Here is a 25,355-nt window from a genome sequence, read left to right on the forward strand (position 1 = left end):
ACCACGGATGTTGCTGGACAAGAGAATCTCAGAGGTGCAACCTGTAATAATGGTATCTTAAACATAGGCTTTTTTGATACCATACATAACTTATTAATTATTCCTTTTAGAATTTTATATGTGAAGACTTGCAAATAAGCAAGTTACAGCTGATACAGTTAAGGATATTAATTTTAAAATGTTAATAAATTCTTGTCTTTATAATGCCTATTATTTTTCCGCACCATAGATGCAGAATATTCCATTAGTCTGGCTAAGGTACATTTAGTCCCTTGGTTTGGAGCTACTAGCTCTACTTAAAATGAAAGATTTTTTTTTCGAGGTTGTGCAACATTGTTCCTTGCTGTGTCTGTTTGGTTCATGCAAGAACTGAGCTTCTTAGTTTCAGAGCTGCCACAAGCATCCCCTAGTCCATAGCATCAAACTGCTCTATAGAGGGCCAAATAAATAATACTTCTAGTGAACATGGTATTCAAGAAATGGAGAAAGCAATATTGTTGGGTTTTTTTTAACCCAAACTTTTCCACAGACACTCTGTACATTTTTGGCATCAGTGACTGTTACGTTTTTCCACCATACTGGTGAGGTATAAGTGCCTGAACTGGCAACCTGGGTAAAAATACTAAAAGGTAGTATTAGAGTAGTAGAAACCTAAAAGTCAGTATTAGAGTAGTGAAACTGAATTCTTATCTGAGTTTGGTTTAAGGAGACTGATTAGTTACTACTATTGATACCATTAATGATTGCTGGACTCAAGTATTCCCTTTTCATTTCATCTTTACATAATAGACATTTTATCTGATAATGGAGATGCTATATGTCTAACTTCTTGATGGAGAGATTACTGAATGTTATTTTGTCAAATGCAGGGTTGTTTGATCAGAGATGCATATGAGTCCCCTTTTTATGGGGGTATATTTGAAGAGTGGCTGTTAGTTTTTACTTATAATTACATGCTCATTCTTTTGCCTCAGTTGCCGAGCAAACTAAGTGCTTCACCTAGACTCGATAGTTCAGAGAGTTGGTAGCAAACATGGTTCCCTGATATAATTGGTACTCAGGAAACTTTCAGTGTATGATTTTTAATTTCCTGTGTTAAAACTGATCTATTGAAAATACTAGCTTAGTAACTAAATCTAGGAGTGTGTGTGGGGGGGGGGGGGGGAGGGAGCCAAAAAGAAGACTCCTGTTGCAGTGCTACATCGTCAAGCAGAGAACTGGTCCGTCATATAAAGCAGTCTCTTCTTGGGCAAGTGTGTTGGCCAGAATTACTGCCAGTGTTGCCATGCGGCCTTTTATTCAAAAGGGTGTGATCACATTTGTAATTGAAGGCTGCAAAGTAGTTTCTTGAGACATAGGTTAGTTGCTCAGGTTGGAAAGAAACGGAAGTAGTGCTTCAGTAATTACACACATTAGCAGCGCTAGGAAAGTTGTCAATCATAATAATCTAAACAAGTCCAGAACTGGGATTACAGTTTTTCTGGTTGTGCTGTTGTACATGCGAAAGCAGTTATGTTTTAAGATTGTAGCATGAGTTTTCCTTTCTTTTATTGGATTGTTTTGTTTTAAATTTCTTCATACATTACACATGCCCTTTGAGTTGAAGTTGCTACATAATATTTCACTCATATAAACAGTTCTGTTCACAGTAATTTTAACTTATTTGGTTTGGCAGCATTTGTACAACTGAATTACCCTAGATTGACACATTTGTATGCTGGAGTACACTTATTTACTGATGTTTTTTCTCAGTTTCAATGATGTAGTATCTTTGTGAGTTTCTATAAACACCTACATGATGATTTACATGAATATCTGTATTAAAATGGAGTTCATTTTGTTTGACAGTTAAATGAGAGACACTAATATGAAGTAGTTGGCTGCAAACATATTAATGTTCTTGGTGGAAGATGGTTCTGTTTTCCTACTTAATGGAAGGAAATTAGGAATATAAAATTCTCAATATAAATGGGAGTTGGAGCTTGAGCTTTCTCATTCGTACTTTAAAAATGGAAGATCTGGCTTTGTAATTTGACAATCCAGAAATATTTACTATAATTAGTCATGTTTAGTTATAGTCTATCAGTCTTGTTTCTACAGTTAGAGATTTTAGCTCACTGAAAGCAATTGAATCCCTCTGTTCAGTACTTTTTTTGTGATGGTACTGCCCGGTACGCAGTACCGGCACCTCCAGTCAGAGCTCAACAACTCTACCCCTGGAGTACCGGCACCTTTTATTTTTATTTATTTACAAAAAAACCATTGCCCCTGTTTAATTTCATGTGGCTTGCAGCAAAGTCTCTGTGCTGCAGGACACAAGCCCTGAGCCTCTTCATCCTCCCCACAGGGCTGGACCTGCAAGCACTAGCTCACCTTGCTAGGGGAGTGGAGGGTCTAGGATGCCAGTCTGGTTGGCTGGCCATGCAGCTTTTAGGCAGGGAAGCTCCAAGTCTGCATGCAACTGTCTGGGAGCTGTGGGGATGGTGTCTGCAGGTGTGCACAGAGTGCAGAGCCACCGGGCCACCTTGTATCAGCTTCTGGGAGTGGTGCAGGGTCAGGGCATGGGGGAGCCTGCTTTAGCCCCACTACTGGGAGGGAGCTGCGTGAGGTAAGGGGCACCTGGCTGGAGCTTGCACCTCTCCCTCCTTTCCACACTCCCACTCTAAGTCCTGTGTCCCAAACATGAGTCCCCTCCTGTAACCCAACGCCCTGTCCTAGTCCTGAGCCTGCTTTTGCAGCCAAACTTCCTCCTAGGACAGAACCTCCTCCCAGAGCCTGTACCCCAACCCCGAACCCACACCTGTGCTCCAAATCCTTTGGCCCCAGTCTAGAGCCCCCAACCGCACCCTGAATCCCTAATTTTTGGTGCCATCCTGGAGCCCAGGGAAAGATGGGAGTCCCTACCCCCATGGGGCTACGTGTGGCCTGTGACTTTTTATTTTTTTTCCTGAGAGTCAATGGTTCTTGACAAAAAAAAGTTCCCTACCCTGATCTAGTATAATACCAAATGAAACTAATTATTTTTATGATGATTTAGCTTGGGTATGAATCTTTATATGAAAATAGTTACTCTTGTGTCAGAAGTAGTATCTATTTTCTCTTTAACTGTCAGTTAGCACAGGCCAACAGAGCTACCCATCTAGGTTATTTAATAAAAAGGTAATCATTGAAAATTTTCCCTATTGATAAATCTTGTTTCTCCTTAGCACTTGGCAGGCTTAATTTTATTCTCTGTTTTAGTGTGCCAATTTGTTTGGTGTAATGCAGAATTAATTGTAGCAGCTTTTCTTTTTAAAGAATAGCACATTGTAATAAGTAGACAGAATAGGAATAAGAGGAAGCAGACAGAACCCAGTCATGACTTTTTATAATTGTAAGTAACACACTTGTATTGATAAAGGAGCTGAATAAAAATAATTCAATTCACCATGAAATCCCTGAAAACACTACTTCTTCTTGCAGTGGATTTGGGCCATTAATGCTGCTGTTTGAGTCAGCAGATTGTAGTGCTGAAAATGTGCTCAGAGTACAGTAAAACTCCATTAGTCTGGCATCCAATGCTCTGGGACTCCTGATGGTTCGGCACCATCAGGAACCTGCAAGTGCTGGGGCAGCAGGATAGGCTTCCCCCATTCAGCTGCTGCTGAAACTGACCAGCAGCTGAATCGGGGAAGCCGGGAGCAGAGCAGATGGGGTGCTGCTAGGTTGGTCTCGTAGCGCCGCCCCTGGGGCAGAGGGGATTATTGGAAGTTTTCTTCATAATACCAAAGGTGGATTGGTTTTTAATATGTATCTAAAAACATTAAAGGTAGTTAGGATTTTTAAGATCGAAGTGAAATGGGCTGCAGTTGTGTGACAGCTGAGAAACTTAATACTATGCTACTTGAAGGTAAATTTCTTTTAACCATGTTGACTTTTTTGTCTATTGTGTGTGTTGTATGTTCAGTTTTTAGCCTCCCCCCCCCCCATCCATTGGAAAGTATGGGAAATATTTACTGTAATCAGTAACGTTTAGCTATAGTCTATCACTGTTGTAGCATCTCTAATTATAGAAACAAACTAGTTACTGATTGTTGGGGCCTCTGGACACTTCCCAGTATAAAACTTCTATGCACTTACCTGATCATCTCTAGGCTTAGTGAAAGAAAATTACTAGTGAAAGTACAAGACAAATCTGTTTGTTAATGTCACTTCCTAAGTACTGCAATCTGAACAGAGCCACAGAATTTTTCAGAATTTTTCTAACTGCTTGAGAACCACTGATGTATTAGCACTTCAGATATAGGGTTTGTTCATCAATGCATCCAGCAAAGGAGTAAAAATTTTTTCTGCTGAGCCAATGGTTTGATTGAAGGCTTTGTCTACACTACACATTTTTTGCGGCAGAAAATACACTAATGATACTCATTAGCATAAGTCACCACATCATTAGCGTATTTTCTGCCATTCCTGTTTGTGCAAGGGGTTTTTGCAAACCGCTTCCGTTTTGTGCAAAACCCTTGTTTTGAGCAAGATCCTTATGAAGAGGCATAAGGATCTTGCACAAAACAGGGTTTTTGAGCAAAAAGAAATGGCAGAAAATATGCTAATGATGCCATGACTATGCTAATGAGTCCCTCATGAGCATATTTTCTGCCGCAAAAACTTGTAGTGAAGACCTAGCCAAGAGAAAAAAATTGATATTACAGTTCACTTACAAAACAAAAAACCCATTCAGTTAGTGTTTAGATAGAATTTTAACTGTGTATTCTTAATTGACCAAATATTGTTATATTATAACCATTCCCATTTTTCAAATTCTTTATATGCAACCATTCATATTCACTTTTAAAAAGACTATTGGGAAGTTTAATTTTTTTTGCATATGAAGGAAGGGAGCAATATCAGAAGATAGGAAGTAGGGGAAGTTAAAAGGAGAGAGATCACTTCTCTGGGATTCTGTCTCAACTCTGAACAGGGGTACCCTGAAGGTTCTTTGGGCTTAACTTCACATTTTAATGTATATGTATAAAATTCTTGTCCCTATTCTCCCACCATCACTTCAGATACTTGAGTAAGCAGATTGTATTCTTCCTTGTGAAAAGGAAGAAAGCTTGTCATTTGTGTGACAAAGTAGAAACTCAACCTTTTTTTCTGCAATTAGGAATACTCTGTCTTTATTTGTCTTTGTTTTAAAACATTACTCCCCCCAACTTTTGTTAATTCTAAACAACACATCTAGAATTTTCTAACTTGAAAAATAAATATTGAGAATCTGAACAAGTGTATGTTAGGCTATATCATTACATTTCTATACAACAATTTAAGTTTTTTTTTTCTATTTAGCAAAAATTGGCACCAAATTTTGTTTCATTGCACATCAGCCCAAATGAGAACCAACTTTTTGTAAGGAAAATAATTACAAAGTACAAATGCAAACAAGAATAATTTGATATTATTTAAATCAACATTTCTTGCTTCCTGACTTATTTTTGTTTGTTTTTTAATTACTGACTTTTAAATCAGTCCATCCTGCATGGAACATTCAAACTGCATTATGGATGACCATCAGCTGGCAGGGGGTAAGTAATGATTATGGTGGGGTATATTCAGTACATTATTCTGGAGTTTTCCATGTAGAAAACTGCCTTAAGTAGGTCAGAGCTGATATAACTCCTATAATGCCTGCCCCCAGGGCAGGAAATAACGCTTTATTTTCTCTCCATGACCTAAAAAGGGCTCCAGGGATTCTATTTCCTCATGATTTTAATCACCATTACTTCACTCATAAAGAGCTTCAGGCCTCTAATTATTGGCAGAGAGCTTCTTCCAGCCAGAAGAGCAAGCATTATGCTGGGTCAGTGGCTCTAGATTGGCTAAGCAGCCATCATCCTAGCCCTTCTCTTCACATACCCAAATATACATTAATTCCCTTAAACTGATGACACCAAAAGCTTGAACTGCAGCCAGAGATCTACTCAACAAAGAACAAAGTGGATTTGGGTGGCATATGCACATCTGGTGGAGAGCTGCTCCAACTATAGTGCACACACAAGAATAGGTTTAGGTGTCTAGTACACAGGAAGCTATTTGAGGCTTCTACCACTTGAGAAGAGTTGCATCTTTTCTCCCCCTCACCCCGCCCCTTCCCATTTGTGGGCAGAGGTCAAGAGATACGGGCTATTTTTTTTTTAAGGGCTTTGGTTGCTAAAGGGTTGCATGATTGCAGGCTGTTTTGGTGTGGTTCAATCAGTGCAATCTGCACTGGTTCAGAGTGTCCATCGTAACCATTTCGTTCTGGGTGGACACAGTGCATGCCATCCTTGTGCAGCAGTCTTAGTGGTAAGCACTACTTGGTAAGTACAGGTGTCAGATAAGTACAGGTGTCAGATTACAGTTATCTGTCTTCTGCTTGTTAAATGTGTAAGCCTTTAAAATATTTACAAGTACTGTACACAAATTATAACAATTTTTATGTATAGAATCTATATGTTAAAATGTAAATATTTGAGAGTTTACTTGAAATACAGACCCACTCTGGAGTGCAAAACCTTGACCAGAGAGGTGTGTGAATCCATTTCTGGAGTTTTGTGGAACTTACTCAAAGTGTCAATTGCATTAGTACAGCTGAAATACTAATCCTTTCTGCCCAGTGGTGTGCAGGGATTTAAGTCGCTTTCCCCCTTGCTGTCTCTATCAGAAAGAGGCGGAAGGGGAGGGGGGGGCTTCAGAGTGGCAGCGCCACATGGAGCCTGGGGCCAGAGCCTGGGCACCACGCAACACTGTCGCTTTGAAATGCCATGTTGCATAGGTGTTTCAAAGCGCCAGCACCATGTGGAGTCTGGGATCAGCTGGGAACTCCCTGGGCTGCGTGTGGCACTGCCACTTGGAAATGCCACGTGAAACCCGTCATTAGGCTCCTTCCCGTGTTTCAAGTAACAGCACTGCATAGAGCCCAGGATCAGTGGGAGAGTCCCCAGCTGATTCCAGACTCCATGTAGTGCTTTGAAATGCTGCCGGGAGCCCAGTGTCAGGCTGCACACGGTGTTTCAAAGAGGCAGCGCCATGTGGAGAAGAGGGTCAGCTGGAGTCCTCAGCTGATCCCACGCACCACGTGGTGCTTTCTCCTTTGGAGTATAGCAACAGCTCTAGGGTGTGTAGCAACACTTCAAAGGCAGAATCACCTTATTGACTAATCGAATAGTTGATGCAAAATGCATCGACTATTCGATTAGTGAATTAGTCAATATTTAACATCCTTAGACCCTAATGCTTCTACTACTCAGTGGCTCATACAGCTTGCCAAATCCATGTCTTTACTTGTTGTCTGTAAGTGACTGCCCCCTCCTGCATGTGGCAAGATGGGGACAGACAGCCCAAATGTGCCTACTTTTAAGATGCAATATTGGCACAGTATATTATTTGGTTTGGGATTTGTGTGTGTGTGTGCGCTTATTTCATGTTCCACATGGCATCTGTTTGACAGGTCAGTCCATAACTCTGATGTTTGTATCTTTGAGGTTCTACAATATGTGAATTATGGGATCCAAAGAGAAGGATTAGATGCATCTAGCCTTATTGTAAAGTACTAGGCACAGGTGGCTATTTTGGAGAAAGAGTTGAGGCCTAGTGGCTTCCTCTCCCACATGGGAACAGTTAACACAAGTGACATTATATAAAGGCACCAGGTGCTGAGGGTAAGATTGCAGTGTGGGGCTACTAGATGAAAATCGCTGTAGATTATAGTGAAATAAGCATCAGGATCAGCTTAGTTCATCAACATTTGAAGACTAATGCTGAATCTCACATTTTAAATTGGGAGATGTTTATAATGTAGTTAAAAAGGCTGTTGTGATGCTCTTAATGATCCAGTGTGTTAAGATTTTGAGCCAAGAAGTAACAATTACAATTAATATCAATTGATATTTTTGCTAAAAAGTAATGGCTCTGTAGCCAATGTAGTAATATCACTGTTCCTAGTTGTCATTTACTGAAGGAAAGTTTTGAGACATCCTGTTTTCTTTATCTGTAAAAGAATGAGTGGAAGGTGTGAGCACCTGAAACTTATCAGTGATACCCACCACTCCCTTCATAGCTGTCACAACCATTTGCTTGAGCACATGCGCTTTCAAGAGCAATAGGAGATAGTCCAGTGGAGAGCTGCTCCAGCCCAGTGAGGGTCGGGAGCCGGCTCTTCCCCAGCGCAAGGGGGTCCGGAGCAAGAGCATTCCTCCGGCATTCACTGGGCTGCCAGTCCCCTGCCATGTGGGTGGGCTGGCAATGGAAGCCTTGCATGGGATTGGGGAGGCAGGATCCCACTTAATTGGTTAACTGTGATTAGCCTGTATTTTACATCCCTAATATTAACCCTGGAAAACGTGTGCCACTTTATCTTGTAATAAAGAAAATTTACTAGGTCTGTGTGTATCCTGCGTCAACTTGGCAATGAAGCTATGCAGAATGATTCTGACATCAGTAATATGCTGCAAGCTTTTAGTATGAGTAAGCATGTGTTCACAGGTGAGGCCCGAGGACAATTCTGAAAGAGAGAAGCTATGATAATTTCTTTCATACAGATTTTGTCCTCCTCCACTCTCTTCTTGGAATCTGTACAGAGCCCCTGAAGGAATTCAGTGCTGCAGTTGCAGCAGCAATAAACTGTTGAGCTTCCTAAAATTCTTTATCCAGATCTAACATCGCTTCTAACAAGCATACAATGGGGTGTGTCTGATATATTCTATCTGAAATGTGGGTATTTATCAGTTCCAAGAACTTACACTATATTGTAAGCATTGATTACGTGTTAGTGTGGGATCTCCCCTAAAATCTGTATTACAGTTCTGGGACCATTTTTATGCTTTTAAAACAAAATTCATTCTTAAACTAATTTGAGGGCAATACTGTTACATTTGGGATTAAGCAGTGCCTTAAGTTTAGAGAGTGACAAAGAAGGAAGAGAGAGCAAAGAGTAACTCCTAAATCGTAACTGATTTGGAATGCAAACTGCATAGCTCTGTTGATTGCATCTGTAGCTCAGAGATACTATACAGTAATGATATCAATAAATAATATTACTGGCTCATAGAGCTCGCACAAACCAAGGATCACTAGGATTATTTATCATAGAGCTCTTGGCAACTTCAGTAGCTTGCAGGTGGCATGCAGAAATGGGCTAGTTATATAATACAGTTAAGCATTAAATAAAATAATTAAGGTGAGTGTCCTTGATATGTTGTACATATGCATGCTCATGATATAACAGACGTGGGATTGAGAGGTTTTTTTCCTGAATTAGTGGTCACATGCACTGCTTTGAGCATAATCTAACATATAAAAAAAGATACAGGCGTATCCATTTTTGCTTGAATAAGACACTTTAGAAAGGCCATATTGAGTTCAGGTGTAGAGGGGAAAGGGAGCAGTTGCCCTGTGCCCTTTAAATTGTCACAGGAGTGCTGCACGATGCACTCACATTGGCTCTTAGGCTATCTGTGGAGGTGCTCTACGTGCTCCAGGCAGTTGTGAGAGCTGGTGGAGGGAGGAGGCTGTGCTGTAGTCCACACTGTGCCTGAGGCCCCACCCCTTCCAGGGGCTCAGAGTGCTCCCCTCCACATCTTGCCAAGAGGCCCATGGAGGCTGTTGGCTCTCTTGTTCGACTTAAATGAATACATGCTTGTGTTACTGCCAAGCTAGAGTCAAGTAGACATGCAAATAAATACTTAATAATATAAAAATTGTCATATCAAGTCAAACCCATGTTCCACCTAGTCTGGGATTCTGTCTGCAATCATGGCTAGAATTAAATGCTTCAGAGGAAGGTGCAAGAAGCCTGAAGGATTAGTAACAGAAAGATCTAGAATACAGGGGTAGCCTCTTCCTCATCCAGAGATGGTTGCATGCTGTGAAGCAACAGGGTTGATATGCCTTTCTAACCTCTGACCCTTTTACAATCCTGTCTGATAGTACTATAGCTGTCCTCATTTGTATAAAAGCCTAATGGTTTTGAACTATACGCGTTTCACTCCAATGATACAGCTTAGCAATAAGTTTCATAAGGTAATTGTATTGTTTAAAAGTTTCCATTCTAAAATTACCTTTTCATTTAATTGAACATTTCTTTGCTCATATGCTGACTGAGTAAATAGGAGTGCCTGATTTTTTTCCTATGTCTGTACCATTCATTATTTTGTATACATCTTGATCTTTAACTTTGAACAGGTGCAGTTTTTTAACGTCAAGTATGTCTTTCAGTTTTATAACATTGCAAACAAAAAGTTAATTTTGAATCTTTGAAGAAAGAAATTGAAGCTTAAATAAAACACACAGGCAGAATTATTACAACTATTCCTGTGGTGGGAAAAACATCTCAGCAGCCCAACACTGTGGCATTTAATTTCAGAGAGGGAAACTACATAAAAATGAGGAGGTAGAAGGTACAGTGACTGAATAAAAGCCCTGCAAGCTGCATGGAAACTTTTCAAAGACACCATAATAGAGGCCCAACTTAAATGTATACCCCAAATTAAAAAACACAGTAAGAAAACCAAACAATTGCCACCATAACTTAACAGCCAAATAAAAGAAGCAGTGAGAGATAAAAAGGCATTGTTTAAAAAGTAGAAGCTAAATCCTAGTGAGGAAAATAGAAAGGAACATAAACTCTGTCAAATTAAGTGTAAACATATAAGAAAAACCAAAAAGGAATTTGAAGAGCATCTAGCCAAAAAGTAATAGTAAAACGTGTAAGTACATCAGAAGCAGGAAGCCGGCTAAACAACCAGTGGGGCCCCTGGATGACTGAGATGCTAAAGGAGCACTCAGATGATAGTCATTGTGGAGAAACTAAATGAATTCTTTGCTTCAGTCTTCACTGCTAAGGATATTAGGGAGATTCCCAAACCTGAGCCATTCTTTTTAGGTGACAAATCTGAGGAACTGTTCCAGATTGGTGTCATTAGATAAGGTTTTGGAACAAATTGGTAAACTTAACAGTAACAAGTCACCGGGGTCAGATGGTGTTGATCCAAGAGTTCTGAAGTAACTCAGATGTGAAATTGTGGAACTATTAACTGTGGCTTGTAACCTATCCTTTAAATCCGCTTCTGTACCTAATGACTGGAAGATAGCTAACGTGATGCCAATATTTTAAAATGGCTCAAGAGGTCATCCTGGCAATTGCAGACCAGTAAGTCTAACGTCAATACCAGGCAAATTTAGTTGAAACTATAGTAAAGAATAAAGTTATCAGACACATAGATGAACCTAATTTGTTGGGGAAAAGTCAACATGGTTTCTGTAAAGGGAAATCATGCCTTACTAATCTACGAGAGTTCTTTTTGGGGGATCAGCAAACACATGGACAAGGGTGGTTCAGTGGATATAGTGTACTTAGATTTCCAGAAAAAGCCTTTGACAAGGTCCCTCATGGAAGGCCCTTAAGTAAAGTAAGTTGTCATGGGATGAGAGGGAGGGTCCTTTCATGGATTGATAACTGGTTAAAAGATAGGAAACAAAGGGTAAGAATAGATGGTAATTTTTCACAATGGAGAGAGGTAAGTAGAGGTGCCCCTCAAGGATCTGTACCAGGACACATCCTATTTAACCTATGTATAAGTCAGCTGGCAAAAGGGATAAACAGTGAGGTTGCAAAATTGGCAGATGATCCTAAACTGCTCAAGATAGTTAAGACCAAAGCAGACTGAAGTGCTTCAAAAAGATCTCACCAAACTAGGTGATTGGGCAACAAAATGGCAACTGAAATTTAATGTTGATAAATGTGAAGTAATGCACTTGGAAAAAATAATCCCAACTAGGGCCACAATATGATGGGGGCTAATTTAGCTATAATTACTCGAGAGAGATCTTGGCATCATTGTGGATAGTTCTCTGAAAACATCCACTCAGTGTGCTGCAGCCATCAAAAAAGCAAAAAGAATGTTAGGAATCATTAAAAGAGGGATATAGAATAAAACAAAGAAAATCTTATTGCCTCTATATAAAACCATGGTATACCCACATCTTGAATACAGTACAGATTTGGTTTCTTCATATCAAAAAGTATATATTGGCATTGGAAAAGGTTCAGAAAAGGACAACAAAAATGATTAGGGTTTAGGAACAGGTCCCATATGAAGAGAGATTAAAGAGACTGGGTCTTTTCATTTTAGAAAAGAGGACACTAAGGGGAGATATGCTAGAAATCTATAAAATCATGACTAGGATAGAAAAAGTGAATGAGAAATAATTTATTTGTTCCCATAATATAAGAACTAGGGGTTACCAAATGAAATTAATAGGTAGCAGGTTAAAAACAAACAAAAGGAAGTTTTCTTCATGCAATGCATAGTCAACTTGTGGAACTCCTTGCCAGAAGATGTTGTGAAGCTCATAGATAAATTCATGGAGGTAAGGTCCATCAGTGGCTATTAGCCAGGATGGGTAGGAATGCTGTCCCTAGCCTCTGTTTGTCAGCGGCAGGAAATGGATGACAGGAGAGGGATCACGTAATGATTACCTGTTGTGTTCCCTCCCTCTGGGGCATCTGGCATTGGCCACTATTGGAAGACAGGATACTGGGCTAGATGAACCTTTGGTCTGACCCAGAATGGTGGTTCTTATGTGTACAAATATAAGAATGGGGAGGCATGCCCACTAATGTAACCCATGGGTAAATCCAAACAATGTGCAAGTGTGTGATTAAAAAAAAAAAAAAAAAAGTAAAATTTGCATACACAAAATAAGGCCTCCAGGGATCAGTTTAGCTTGTAAAAAGTGAAGAGATGGCACATACTGCGTAGAAAAATAGATTCCAAAGTGTGGAAACTTACTTCTGTATGTGATATGAAGTACTAAAAAGTTTAATTTTTTTTCACTGTAGAGATTAGAAGTGTAGAATTTGACATGTTTGGAGGGCCACTGGAAAGTCTGAGTAATTTATTGTGAGCTGCCAGCATGTTAGTTGAACAGAAATAATGTTGAAACTCCAACAAAGGCTTCTACTATGAAAATGTTAGAATGGTTAAATAGATGTTAATCATCCCTCATACTTCATGGGCACACAGAAAATATAATTTTGAAAACAGCAATTTAAAAATCTTTTCTTAGATTTTTAGACCTCATCTTTTCATCTCCTGACTTTTATGATGCTTGTCATTGTGCTATTTACTATCCATTGTGATAGGCTTCCTCTCTGCCAGTGCCAAGTATTTAAGCCACAAAACATCATGAGATTCCTGCAGGGTCTCTTCATTTGTCTTCTGGTATTAAGCCTTCAGAGTTCATATTTCAAGCTTCTTTTCAGCGACCGTGAGAGCTAGAAACATACTTTTAAAAATGAAAGCTGAAATTCTCATAAGAACGGCCATCCTGGGTCACAACAGTGGTCCATTTAGCTCCTTATAATGTCTTCCAAGAGTGGCCGGGAGGAATCCAGCAATGTATCAAATGATCCTCCACTCCCTGTTGTTGTTCCCAGGTTCTGGCAGTCAGTGGTTTAGGGGGCACCCTGAGCATAATATTGTGTCCCTGATCATCTTGGCTAATAACAGCCTCCATGAATTTGTCTAATTTTTATTTTTTGAACCCAGTTATAGTTGTGGCCTTCAGAAATCCACTCGTTGAGTTCCACATGTTGACTTTGTGGTGTATGAAGAAGTACTTCCTTAGATTGTAAATATTAAATCTTCTGCCTCTTAATTTCATTGGGTGAGATTTTGTTTATATATTATGCAAAGAGGTAATAACAATTCCTTACTTACTTTCTTCACATTATTCACAATTTTATTGATGTCTATCATAACCCTTTCAAACCCAGTCCTCTTCCCCCTAAAATGAGTTATCCTAATCACCTTAATCTCTCATATGGAAGCTGTTCCATACCCCTAAGTCATTTTTGTTTCCTTTTTTATACTTTTTTCCATATCTAACATGTCCATTTTGAGCTTTGGACTTAATACAAAAATATTCAAGATAGTTATTTGCAAACTTTGCTACCTCGCTATTCACCTCCTTTTTCAGATAATTTATGAATGTGTTCAACAGTACTTGTCCCACTCTAGAGTCATGGAGGATCCCTCAGTTTTTCCTCACTTAACACTAAAAAGGAACATTTATTCTTTTCATTTGTTTTCTATTTTTAACTGGTTACTTAACTATCAAAGGCCCTTCCCTATTACCCCATGACTGCTTTCTTTAAGAGCCTTTGGTGTGGGACTTACTAAAAACTTTTTGAAAATCCTGTTACATTGTAGTGACATAATTCTGGTTCATGTGTTTACCACGCTCAAAGTCTAATAAAATGGTACTGAAAGGCTTGCAGGCCTATAGTTGCCAGAATTGCCTCTGGAGCCTTTAAAAATCGGTGTTACATTAGATATCAAGTCATCTGATATAGAAGCTTATTTTAAGCAATAAATTGAATTTCAGTTCTGTAACTTTTAGGTGAGTTGATTCAGAACTCTTCAGTGAGTACCTTCTGCACTTGGTGACTTACTGCTATTTAATGTATCAGTTTGTTCCAGAGCCATCTCTGACACCTTTATCTTGGACAATTCACAGTACCACACAAGTACATAATCTAATTAAAAAAATGCAAGTCACTAAATACAGGAATTAATTCAAACAGAGCCATTTATGTACACAGTAATTTATACTTTAAGTGAGATACTATTTACTGAGTTTAGTGTTGTTAATGTATGGATGCACCTGACTTGTAAGGTGCTTTTTTTTGGGGGGGGGGAGGGAGGAGAGGGAACAGATCAATTGGACAAGTGAGCCAACAATACGTTGTGATAAGACCAAGAGCAAAAATGTGATTATGGTCAGTGCTTACAGGTAAGGTTAAGATTCGGACACAGGTATCTTTAGTAAAATTCAGGGGCAGGTCATGGCAAATAAAAATTCACAGAATGTCAACTTTTTTAAAACACTGTAGGAGGGGGGCGGAATGCTGTCAGGGCTTGCAACTGCTCCAACCACGCTTCTGTTCCTGTGGCAGGAGTGGACTGCTGCTGCCCCTGCCACTGCTCCTGCAGACAGTTGCTCTGGGGGCAGGCTGCTGATAATCTGTTGGCATCCAGCTGTTTCCTCAGCCTTGGAGCTGCCTGGAAGAAGTCAGATGCCCAGAAAGTAATTGAATTTGTGACCTCTATGGCAGAATAGTATCCCTAGTTAAAAGTTAATGTGCACATTATGTCTTAGCATACAGATTAATTTACAAATGGCCATGACTTTGAATAATGCTATGCATGCTTAATAGAAATCATCAAAATGTACAGGACCATGTGAAGACCTGATGTGTCAGAAGGAATCTGCTAGTCATTCATTGCTGCGGGTAAAGTGTGTATCGTAAGGCTTCCTTCCCGCCTCAGAGCTTCAACCCTTCCCCTCCCCCCATACATTCTGTACCTCCCAGTTTGAAACTCTCTGATCCAGTCAAGTCATTTAAATAAAATGAGAATATTCAACAATATTCTGAATGGACTGATATACAATCTGGACTGAAATACGAGTGACACTTAAAATTTACATAATTGCTATTGGAGGTTCCATGTATTCATGGGGGTCTCCTGCCCTGGCTGGGGGGGGGGGGGGGGGGGGACTGTTGGAAGCCCCGGGGAACTCACTGCAGCTGCCATGAGCCACAAGAACTTGGCAACTGTGGTGTCTTTCTTGCAACTGCGGGGCAGCCGCAGCTCCCAGTATTCGTGAATTTAAGCATTCACGCTCATGCCAAGAACCACCTGATTACAGGCAGTCCCCGAGTTATCCGACTTATGTCAGTTACGAACGGGGCGTTCCTCTCCCTGGTCTCCAGCAGACCAGGGAGAGGAAGCAAAGCGGCGGAACACGTGGGCAGCAGACAGGGCTGTCCGCTGCCCACGCGCTCCGCGGCTTGGCTCTGCTTTGCCCCCCCCCCCCCCCCCCGGTCTGCAGACCAGGGAGACGGGGGGGGGGGGGGGGGGAGGGAGGTAAGGCAGAGCCAAGCCGCGGAGCGCCCGGCCAGCTGACAGCCTAGACGTGTCTGGGCTGTCAGCTGATCGCGCGCTCCACGGCTTGGCTCTGCTTTGCTCTGCTTTGCCCCCCCCCCCCCCGGTCTGCAGACCACGGGGAAGGGGGGGGGCAAGGCAGAGCCAAGCCGCGGAGCGCGCGATCAGCTGACAGCCCAGACACGTCTAGGCTGTCAGCTGGCCGGGTGCTCCGCGGCTTGGCTCTGCTTTGCCCCCCCCTCCCCCTGGTCTGCAGACCAGGGGGACGGGGGGGGGGGCAAAGCAGAGCAAAGCCGCGGAGCACACGGGCAGCGGACAGCCCAGACGCATCTGGGCTGTCCCGTTGCCCCCGTGCTCCATGGCTTTGCTCCGGACACCTGTGGTACAGCAGCTGGGGCGCTGCCAGTTGGTCCCGTAGCGCCGCTCTGGGCGCTACTGGACCAACCGGGCAGCACCCCAGCTGTTCTGCCCCAGGCGTCCTGATTCAGCCACTGCTGGTCAGATTCAGCAGCGGCTGAATCAGGACGCCTGGGGCAGAGCAGCTTGGGTGCTGCTGGGTTGGTCCAGTAGCGCGGAGGAGCGGCGGCGCTACTGGACCAACCCAGCAGCACCCCAGCTGCTCTGCCCCAGGCGTCCCCAAGTCAGCCACTGCTGAAACTGACCAGTGGCTGACTACAGGAAGCCCCTGCCCCGGGCTTCCTGGAATCAGGTGCTGATCAGTTTCAGCAGCAGCTGACTTGGGGATGCCTGGGGTTCTTAAGTTGAATCTGTATGTAAGTCAGAACTGGCGTCCAGATTCAGCCGCTGTTGAAACTGATCAGTTTCAGCAGCGGCTGAATCTGGATGCCAGTTCCGACTTACATACAGATTCAACTTAGGGACTGTAGGTTAGTTCTTATCTTGTACATAACCCGGGGACTGCCTGTACCTGTAAATCACTGTTTTTAATGGTCTATAAGTCAAGAGACAGGAAACCTTGATTTTTTTTTCTTTTTAATCACGAGTTTTTTAATATTGTTTTCTGTTTATATTATTTTCCTAAAGAGAACTTGAGTTTCATTAGTCAGTAACCATTAAAAAATGTATTTGGTTGCAAATCAACAGAGTTAATACAAAATGTGGTACTATTATCAGCTAACCAGAAGGGCACATGTTATTTATAACCATATAGATAAGAAATTAAGATACTTTAACATACATTTATTCTATCTTAATTTTTATAGTAGTCTATTAGAAGATGGTAAATAATATATTTACTAGATGAGGATTATTTTTAGTCATGATTTATCAAGTGGTATTCAGGTGGAAATTGGAATTGAGTTTAAAATGCAAAAGAATAATCATATCTTAAATGTTGTGGATGAAAAAGGGAAAAGTGAGTTAATTTTAAACACAGAACATTTTTAATTAATGGATTAAAGTATTCGTTGTAGTGGGTGTTTAGAAATTATTTCTGATTAGTGTCCAAGATTTTCAATTAGATCCTCTCACATGCTATTTTTATTCACTATGGATTTTTATTTTATTTTTTATATATATATATATATATATATATATATATATATATATATATATATATATATATATATATAAAAAATTTATGCAAATAAACATGTTTTAATGGTCACCAGCCAGTGAGAAGCAACCATTCTTTAATTACAAATGCAAAACAAGACAAATTGATTAAGGTTTTCTGTTTCCTGATAGAAATGGATCCACCTTGCTAGATTCCAGCCCCAAAATCAGGCCCCTTTCAGTCATATGTTGCATAATGGCTTTCTTCCAAACTGAGACTGCTGCATAATGGATTGCTACTTGGAAGCAACACAGAATACTGCCATCTTCCTTCTAGAGGCGGTTAGTTGTGTTTTAACATCCATTCTCTTGACAGAATGGTTTTAGTCTTTTTGTGTGTGTGTACCCTAAAAAAATTCTAAGGGTGGAGTGGGAAGTGTTTGGAGGTCTTAGATGTAGTCTGCAGACCCTTAAGGGGCCCATTAACCACATGCTGAAAACCACTTTTCTAACAGTCAAAAGGAGGAAATAATGAAGTTGATTTTGAAAAAGGAACTTGGGCTTGGAAGGAAAAACGATGGCCAGAATTCTAGAAACTCAGGTCTGTTTTGCTTTGTTTTAGTCGTAATCAGCTGGTTAAATCTAAGTGTAGTAAATTACATCTACTGCATTTGAGATGCAGCTGCCGAAGTTTATTGGCTCAGTTCTGTCATGTGGCCTTAGAATGGTTACAGTTAAGTGCTGTTTAGTAACACTACCTGTTAAGAGCTGACTCTTAAGCTTTTGTTCTTCGAGTTAGTTTTGACATATATAATATTGGTTTCTGTATAAAGACTTGCAAGGCAATAGAGGCTGAGGAGGTGGCTGTGAAGGAGTAATGTGCCATGTATAGCTGCATCTGTTCTGCTGGCGTCTATATAATTGGCAAGGAAGGGAGGATTGGTGATGGAGGAGAGCTTCAGCACATGGAATATTTTAGTGTCCAGAATGTAACTTGAGCAGTTGTGGAAGTTTTGATACAACACTTAGCTAGCCGCCAGAGTTATGTGCTTACTACAGCACTCCCATGCATGTCCCTTTGCTACAGTGAAGGCATCCTAGGCTAGTGAGTGGGCCACATGAGTGGTTCTCTTTCATCTCAGTGGGCCCCCGAGTATGTCATCACTAAGATGGTTTCTCGGGAAAGAGTAGTTTGACTAACTTGTGTACCTAGTAGAGGGAGCACATGGCTCTCACAGTGTTGTGTGCAATCAGCCCACGTGTCACTTCATGTGCCCTTGCTTTAGGTGCATGTCACTTTCGTAATACCTGTAGGAAAAAAACTATGCTGATTAAAAACTAGCAGAATCTGGAAACCCTGTGTGGGGGCCATGGTAAACAAAATGTCTCATGGTACACACTTTGAAAATGGACTGCAGGTTGGTCTCCACTGCTCTACGATCTGTCTTAGAAAATTGTCCAGTTAAGAGAGATTGACAGTGTGAAGAAGGCGCAAGTGAGTTGAGTTGCTCTGATGGACATGATGCAAAGTACCTTCTTGCTTTCCTGAATTCATAAGTGAGGCATATAATCTCTAAATCACTTAGAACTCAATTTTGAACATGATTTAATATATTCTTGTACTTATTAGGGATGCAAAAGAGTAATGGTGTATATGGTTAACCAATCAGCCTGGGCTCATCTGGTAATGTTCACAGTTACACGCAGGCAGCAGTGTGAGGCAACAGGTGGGAGCTGGTACGTGCAGGGAACTGGTTAAAAGCCAGTTTACTGCATGCTGCTTGCCCTCTCCCCATCCCCGCACTGCTGTCGCTGATACCGAGGTAGTAATGAGAGGGGAGGGGAGGCAGGCAGGAGCCTGTATGCGCAGAGAGCTGCCTGTCCTCCCACCCCATGCTGCTGCCTTTCAAGCAAGCTTCCCCACTCCTCACTTCCCCCACCATCCTGTGTGTAAACATGTAACCTCTGAAGTACATGTTCAGCTTCCCTTTAAAAATGCAGAGCGGTGGGGGGAGGGAAATGAGCGAGTAGTTCATAGTGCTACCTGATAAGCTCCTGCTTATCAGTCAGTCAACTAGTTGACTATTCCTTTACATTCTTAATGTAGAAGCTTGGAAGAAAAGTACAAGCCATTAATATATTCCTATATAGGACTACCTTTCCACCTGTCAGTGTTTTGCCTCTTAAACTAGTATATTATTCAGACAAAACAGTAATTCAATTCAGGGCTTTTCTGCTATACCTTGGCATAAACAGAGAGAGATGAAAGAAAATTCTTAGGTTTCCTGACCCAGCCCTCATGTCTCATTATTTTTATAGTCCTGGTCCTCCTAGCTCATCTCTTGAGAGTTGTACTCTAGGAAATATTTCATTCCTACAGCCCACTTCAATACTGTCAAATGCAAGCACTGAAAAAGAGGGCTAGAAACTATTTAAGTGAAAGTTGAGATGCGTATGAAATTACCTGATTACAGGAGTTGGGGCTCCAAGAAAATGCCAAATATCACAAACCTTGTAATAAAATCTCTAAAACTTTTCCTTGAAGCACACTTTTTTAAATTCCTGGAAGAAGTCCGAATTTGTTTTCTAGGCTACTAAGCCATAATGATTCAGGGTGACTGTGTTGTAACAGCACTTTAGCAAAGCAAACACAGTATATTTTCTTAATGTGTCTGTCTAACCAAGATGTTGGAGTGCACCTTGTATGGTAGCCTTATAGGCTGCATCAGGAGCCATAAGATAACATGCCTCCGAGCAAGATAGAATTTTTCCCCTATTTGTAGGAAGCTTCTCATGCTTACATGGAATAAGAAGTTCTCTGGAAAGAATTTGATAAGGAGGCTGATTTTCTTTTTCTCTTTCTTTCTTTAAAACAAACAACCTTTTGCAACCTGAATTTTTCCATATCTCTCTAAGACAATGGGTGAATGATTCTTTGTTAGCTTCTTGCCTATTATTCTTAGATTAAACTTCAGTCCTTTTGAGTTCATGGCTTTAAAAAGTACTTAAACTAAAATCGGCTAGGATGAGAGTTGTGACAACTCTAATCATAACTGTCAGCAGTTATCAGGAGCAAAGCATGCATTTCCTGCTGTTATATGTACAGGCAGTCCCCGAGTTATGCGGATCCGACTTATGTCGGATCCGCAGTTACGAACAGGGCTTTTCTCGCCCCAGAGGACGGGAGCGGCGGGACGCCCAGATGCGCCGTGGTCCGCCGCCCCCGTCCTCTAGGGCGAGAAAAGCTGCTCCCCGTCTCTCTGGTCTGCTCCCCGTCTCCCTGGGCTGTCCCGCTGCGGGCGTGCTCCAAGGCTTTGCTCCCCATCTCCCTGCAGACTGGGGAGACGGGGAGCAAAGCCGCGGAGCACACCCGCAGGGGGACTGCTCAAGCGCGCCTGGGCTGTCCCGCTGCGGGCGTGCTCCGCGGCTTTGCTCCCCGTCTCCCTGGTCTGACCAGCAGACCAGGGAGATGGGGAGCAAAGCCTCGGAGCACGCCAGCAGTGGGACAGCCGCGGCACGCCTGGACTGTCCCGCTGCCCGCGTGCTCTGCGGCTTTGCTCTGCGTCTCCCAGGTCAGCAGACCAGGGAGACGGAGCAAAGCCGTGGAGGACTTGGGCGGTCCCACCACCCCCGTCTCCCTGGTCTGCTGGGGGTGGGTGCAGCTAGTGCCCCCCCCAGCAGACTAGGCTTTTCTTGCCTACCCCTGGGGTAGAGCAGCTGGGGGCTGCCGGGTTGGTCCCGCAGCGCTGCTCCGGACCAACCCAGCAGCACCCCAGCTGCTCTGCCCCAGGCGTCCCCAAGTCAGCCGCTGCTGAAACTGACCAGCGGCTGACTACAGGAAGCCCGAGGCAGAGTTGCTCTGCCCCAGGCTTCCTGGAATCAGCCGCTGATCAGTTTCAGCAGCAGCTGTCTTGGGGACGCCTGGGTTTCTTAAGTTGAATCTGTATGTAAGTCAGAACTGGCGTCCAGAGTCAGCCGCGGTTGAAACTGATCAGTTTCAGCAGCGGCTGACACCAGTTCCAACTTACATACAGATTCAACTTAAGAACAAACCTACAGTCCCTATCTTGTACGTAACCCGGGGACTGCCTGTATGTGTCTCTTGGATAACTTACCATTTTTCTGTTAGGTGCTGCCAAACTAGAGAAAGGAGGAGGAAGTCTTACAGAGGAAGAAAAGATTAAGAACTTACCCATATTGCTGATGTATGATAGTATCATTAAAAAATTGATAGGAAACCTACCTAAATTGATAGGAAACCTACCTTCTTTTTACCTAAAAAAGAAATTGTCACACTCAATACTTCATATGATACTAAACAAATAAGATTTGTACAGTAAATAATTGTACTAATGGAAAAAGAAAAAAGATCTTTGGGTAATACTTAAGTTCATAGTTTCCATAAGACTTGGGTTTTTAATTTCAAAATCGCCACTGTGTGTGTTTACTGTAATGAGTGTGTTGTGTCCTAGAAGCTAGTGTTGCTTCTAACTGATAGAAGCAGAGAGATCTAGGTTGGATATTAGGAAAAACTTGACAGCTATAAGGGCAGGAGGTTGGACAGGGTTCCCTGTAAGCTGTGCAGTTGTGCAGCTGCACAGAAGAGATTAAAATGTGACCCAGCTGATGAGCAGAGCACCCATGGGTTGGTGGGGGGTTTTGTGTTTGCTTTGTTTCTACTGATGGTGTACAGTCGCACATGCCTTGGTGCACAAAAAATATATTCTACACATACATGGAAAAATCTGCACATGGGAGGAAAAGATAGGAGTGATCTTGGATAAGAGGGTTATTGGGACTGGTCTAAATCAGCAGTTCCCAACTGTTGGTCCCCGGTCTGCTGCTGAGCTGTGGTGGCTCTGGGGACTGGGGCACACCACTGCCGCTGTGGCTGTTGGGAGAGGCGTGTCCTGCCTCACCTCTCAGCCATCTAGCACCGTCGAGGGGCAGGGTCTCTTCCCAGACACAGAGGGGCACTTTGCTGCATGGTGAGAGGGCCATGCGGAGCCTTGTACAGCAGCCTTAGAGCAGCCGAGCGACTGGGAGGCAGCATTGGGTAGGTAGGTTGAGGGGGGGCAGGCACTGCGGGATCTTGGGGGGGGGGGGAACTAATGCTGGGGAGTCTCTAGGAGGCAGGGGGCTGGCACTGAGGGGCTCTGGGGGTGAAGCTAATACTGGGGGGCTTTGGGAGCATGGCTAGTACTAGGAAGCTCTAAGGGGTGGGCGGGGCTGACACTTGGAGAGCCCTAGGGTGTCTGTGTGGTGGGGAGCTGGCACTTGGGACACGGCTAGTAGTGGGAGGGGCTATGGGGGCAAGGCTGACACTGGGGGAGTGTGGGAATGGGGCTAATATTGGGGACTGGTGGCTGGCACTGGGGAGGGCTTTGAGGGGGTTGGGTGCATTGGGATTCTGGAAACAGGAGGCTGGTGAGGGGCTGTAAGGGGAGGAGGTTGGCACTGAGGTGTTGAGATGGGGGCTGGCACGGGGGGGTTGGGTGCAGGGAACTCTGGGGTCAGTGGTTGGCATGGAGGGCTAGTGGAGGGATTGGGGGCTCTAGGGGTTCGGGCTGGGGCTTTTGGTGGACCAGTAACACATTTGCATATTCATCATTTGCATAATGAATACTCAGATAAAATGTTACAAGTCCACCAAACATTTGTGAATGGGTTTGCTGGTCTCTGGTATAAAAAAGGTTGGGAACCACTGATCTAAAAGACCTCTTGAGATCCCTGTATTTCTCTGATAAAGTCCTGCAACTACTTTCGGGCCCATACAATTTAGTCTTTTCCTTTGAAGATAGAAGGCATTTAATGATTTTACACCCCCTTTCTAGTCTTGCTTGTTGAATGTAATCTTTTAAAACACAGAATAAATTGTAAAGTATAATTTGCTGGAATTTTTTTCCTAATTGGGCAAACTCTTCATAGAAGAGCAAACCTAGATATAGCGACTGTTCATCCATGATGGGACCTGTCATCTTGAGTAGTGAAGTACAGTGAGTAAGTTCATTTGGGGTATCTAATTCAAGGCAGCCATCAATGTAAAAGTTCTGTGCCAGAATGAGATGTAATAAATTGGGTACAGAATTGGTATATTGCTAATGATTCTGCTGCTCTCATTTTCTTTGCTTTTGGGTGCACGGTTGGAAAAATTTGAACATCTACTTGTGCAACAGTTCATCTAGGTGTAAATTGAGGGAAAAATGCCAAATCCCTATAAAACAATTCTCTCTAGTCTAGGGGTAGCCAAATACCAGCCCATGGGCTGGACTGGGTCTACCAGGGTTAGCCCCAGGCGGGCCCCCACACCACTGTGTTTACCTGCACCTCCGCAAGTACAAGAGATGGCTGCAACGAGAACTGTGATTGCTCGCACCTGGGGAGGTGCAAGTAAATATAACATCAGCGGCCCATCAGGGGCTAACCCTGGTGAACTGCAACTGTTTTATTGCCCACCTCTGCTCTAGTCAAAGCTATTCACATTTTGCCACATCTTCGCTCTCACTAATCACATTTGTCACCTAAACCCATAATAAATTGACACCTGTACGTCATTTAATAATTACTGGCCTCCGTCAGCTCAAACAGAGCGTGGGGTGCTTCAAAAGAATCAATCTAGAGTTCTCCTGTTGCCATGTTAATAGATCCTTTCCTTGGCATGTGCATGCTGCTTTCCGCCAGTTTTTTTTTAACCTACTGCAAAAGAGCAACAGTTTCTAACAGTTTATTTCACCTTCAACTCATCTCTCCGCTCAGAAAGAAAAATCAAACAAAAATCCGCAAACCTCTTAAAAAACCAATCCTCAGGTCACTTGCTACTGCCTTTCTTTTCCATCGGAGATAGTCATTAATTCCTCAGACTAATTTCTTAGGAGAGCAGGTATTAGAAACTTTTTCTCTCTTTTGTTCCCTCCCAAAAAGACACTACTGGGCTAGCAGATGAAGCCCTTAATATAGGCATTTTGTTCTGCTTAAATTTTCATGAACCTCACAATGATTGTGTGGCTTTTTTAGAAGACTGTTCTTATCTATTGGGGTAACAGTTCTTGTGAAGCTGTTACATGCTTTATTCTTTAGTATATTTTGGCCATTATGATACAGTTGATAGTCACTTTCCTGTGTTGTTACTACTTCAAACATGAAGTTCTTGCTTGCTGTTTAATCTTTAAATATGTTTGTTCTCCTGCCCTACTGTTAGACCAGGGGCAATGAGTCTATATTCTTGACTAATCACTTAACATTTTAAAATGCCCTTTTTAAATAGAACACAAGCAATTTGAGCCCATAATAATACAGCCGTGATTTTAATGGTAATCTTTATTGGTTCTCTGTAGCTTTGCCAAATGGGAATTTAGACCTTCATAAAGTAAAATATCACTTGGTGCCATTTGGGATGATCTTTGGATTGTGTACGGTGGCATGAGTTTTTACTACGCTATATTAAGCAGGAAATTAACTTCCGAAGATTGGAGTTGAATTTTTCATTTACGTGGCCATTTCAGAGCCAGAAGTAAATATTGGTAGAAGTTGTTGGAGATAATGGTGGATACATGATACAAGTTTCACAAACATCATAAGGTTTTTTTTGGTTCCCAGTGTAAGTGAAGTTTAGGATCTTCAGAGGGGTAGCCCAGTTAGTCTGTAACTGGAAAAACTTACACAGCAAATAGTTTTGCGGCACCTTAAAGACTAACAAAACATATAGATGGTGGTATGAGCTTTTGTGAGCACAACCCACTTCTTCAGATGAATGGAGTTATTAAAGGTCCAGTTTCTAAATAAATAGGGGATGGGGGGGAGAAGGGGAAAAAAGGGGGGAAGAAATAGTCAGTGTGCCCGTGCTACATGAAGCTGATAGAGAAGGTGCTGATTTAG

At 42.3% G+C, this 25,355-nt stretch overlaps 1 protein-coding gene across 4 annotated transcripts in view; it reads left to right on the forward strand.

The window, feature by feature from the left end:
- The window catches only part of MCU (mitochondrial calcium uniporter), a 144,230-nt gene that overhangs the window by 20,188 nt on the left and 98,687 nt on the right, over positions 1 to 25,355 (forward strand). The gene's annotated exons all lie outside the window — the stretch shown is intronic.

Source organism: Pelodiscus sinensis, chromosome 8, assembly GCF_049634645.1.
Source record: "Pelodiscus sinensis isolate JC-2024 chromosome 8, ASM4963464v1, whole genome shotgun sequence".
Lineage (NCBI taxonomy): Eukaryota > Metazoa > Chordata > Testudines > Trionychidae > Pelodiscus > Pelodiscus sinensis.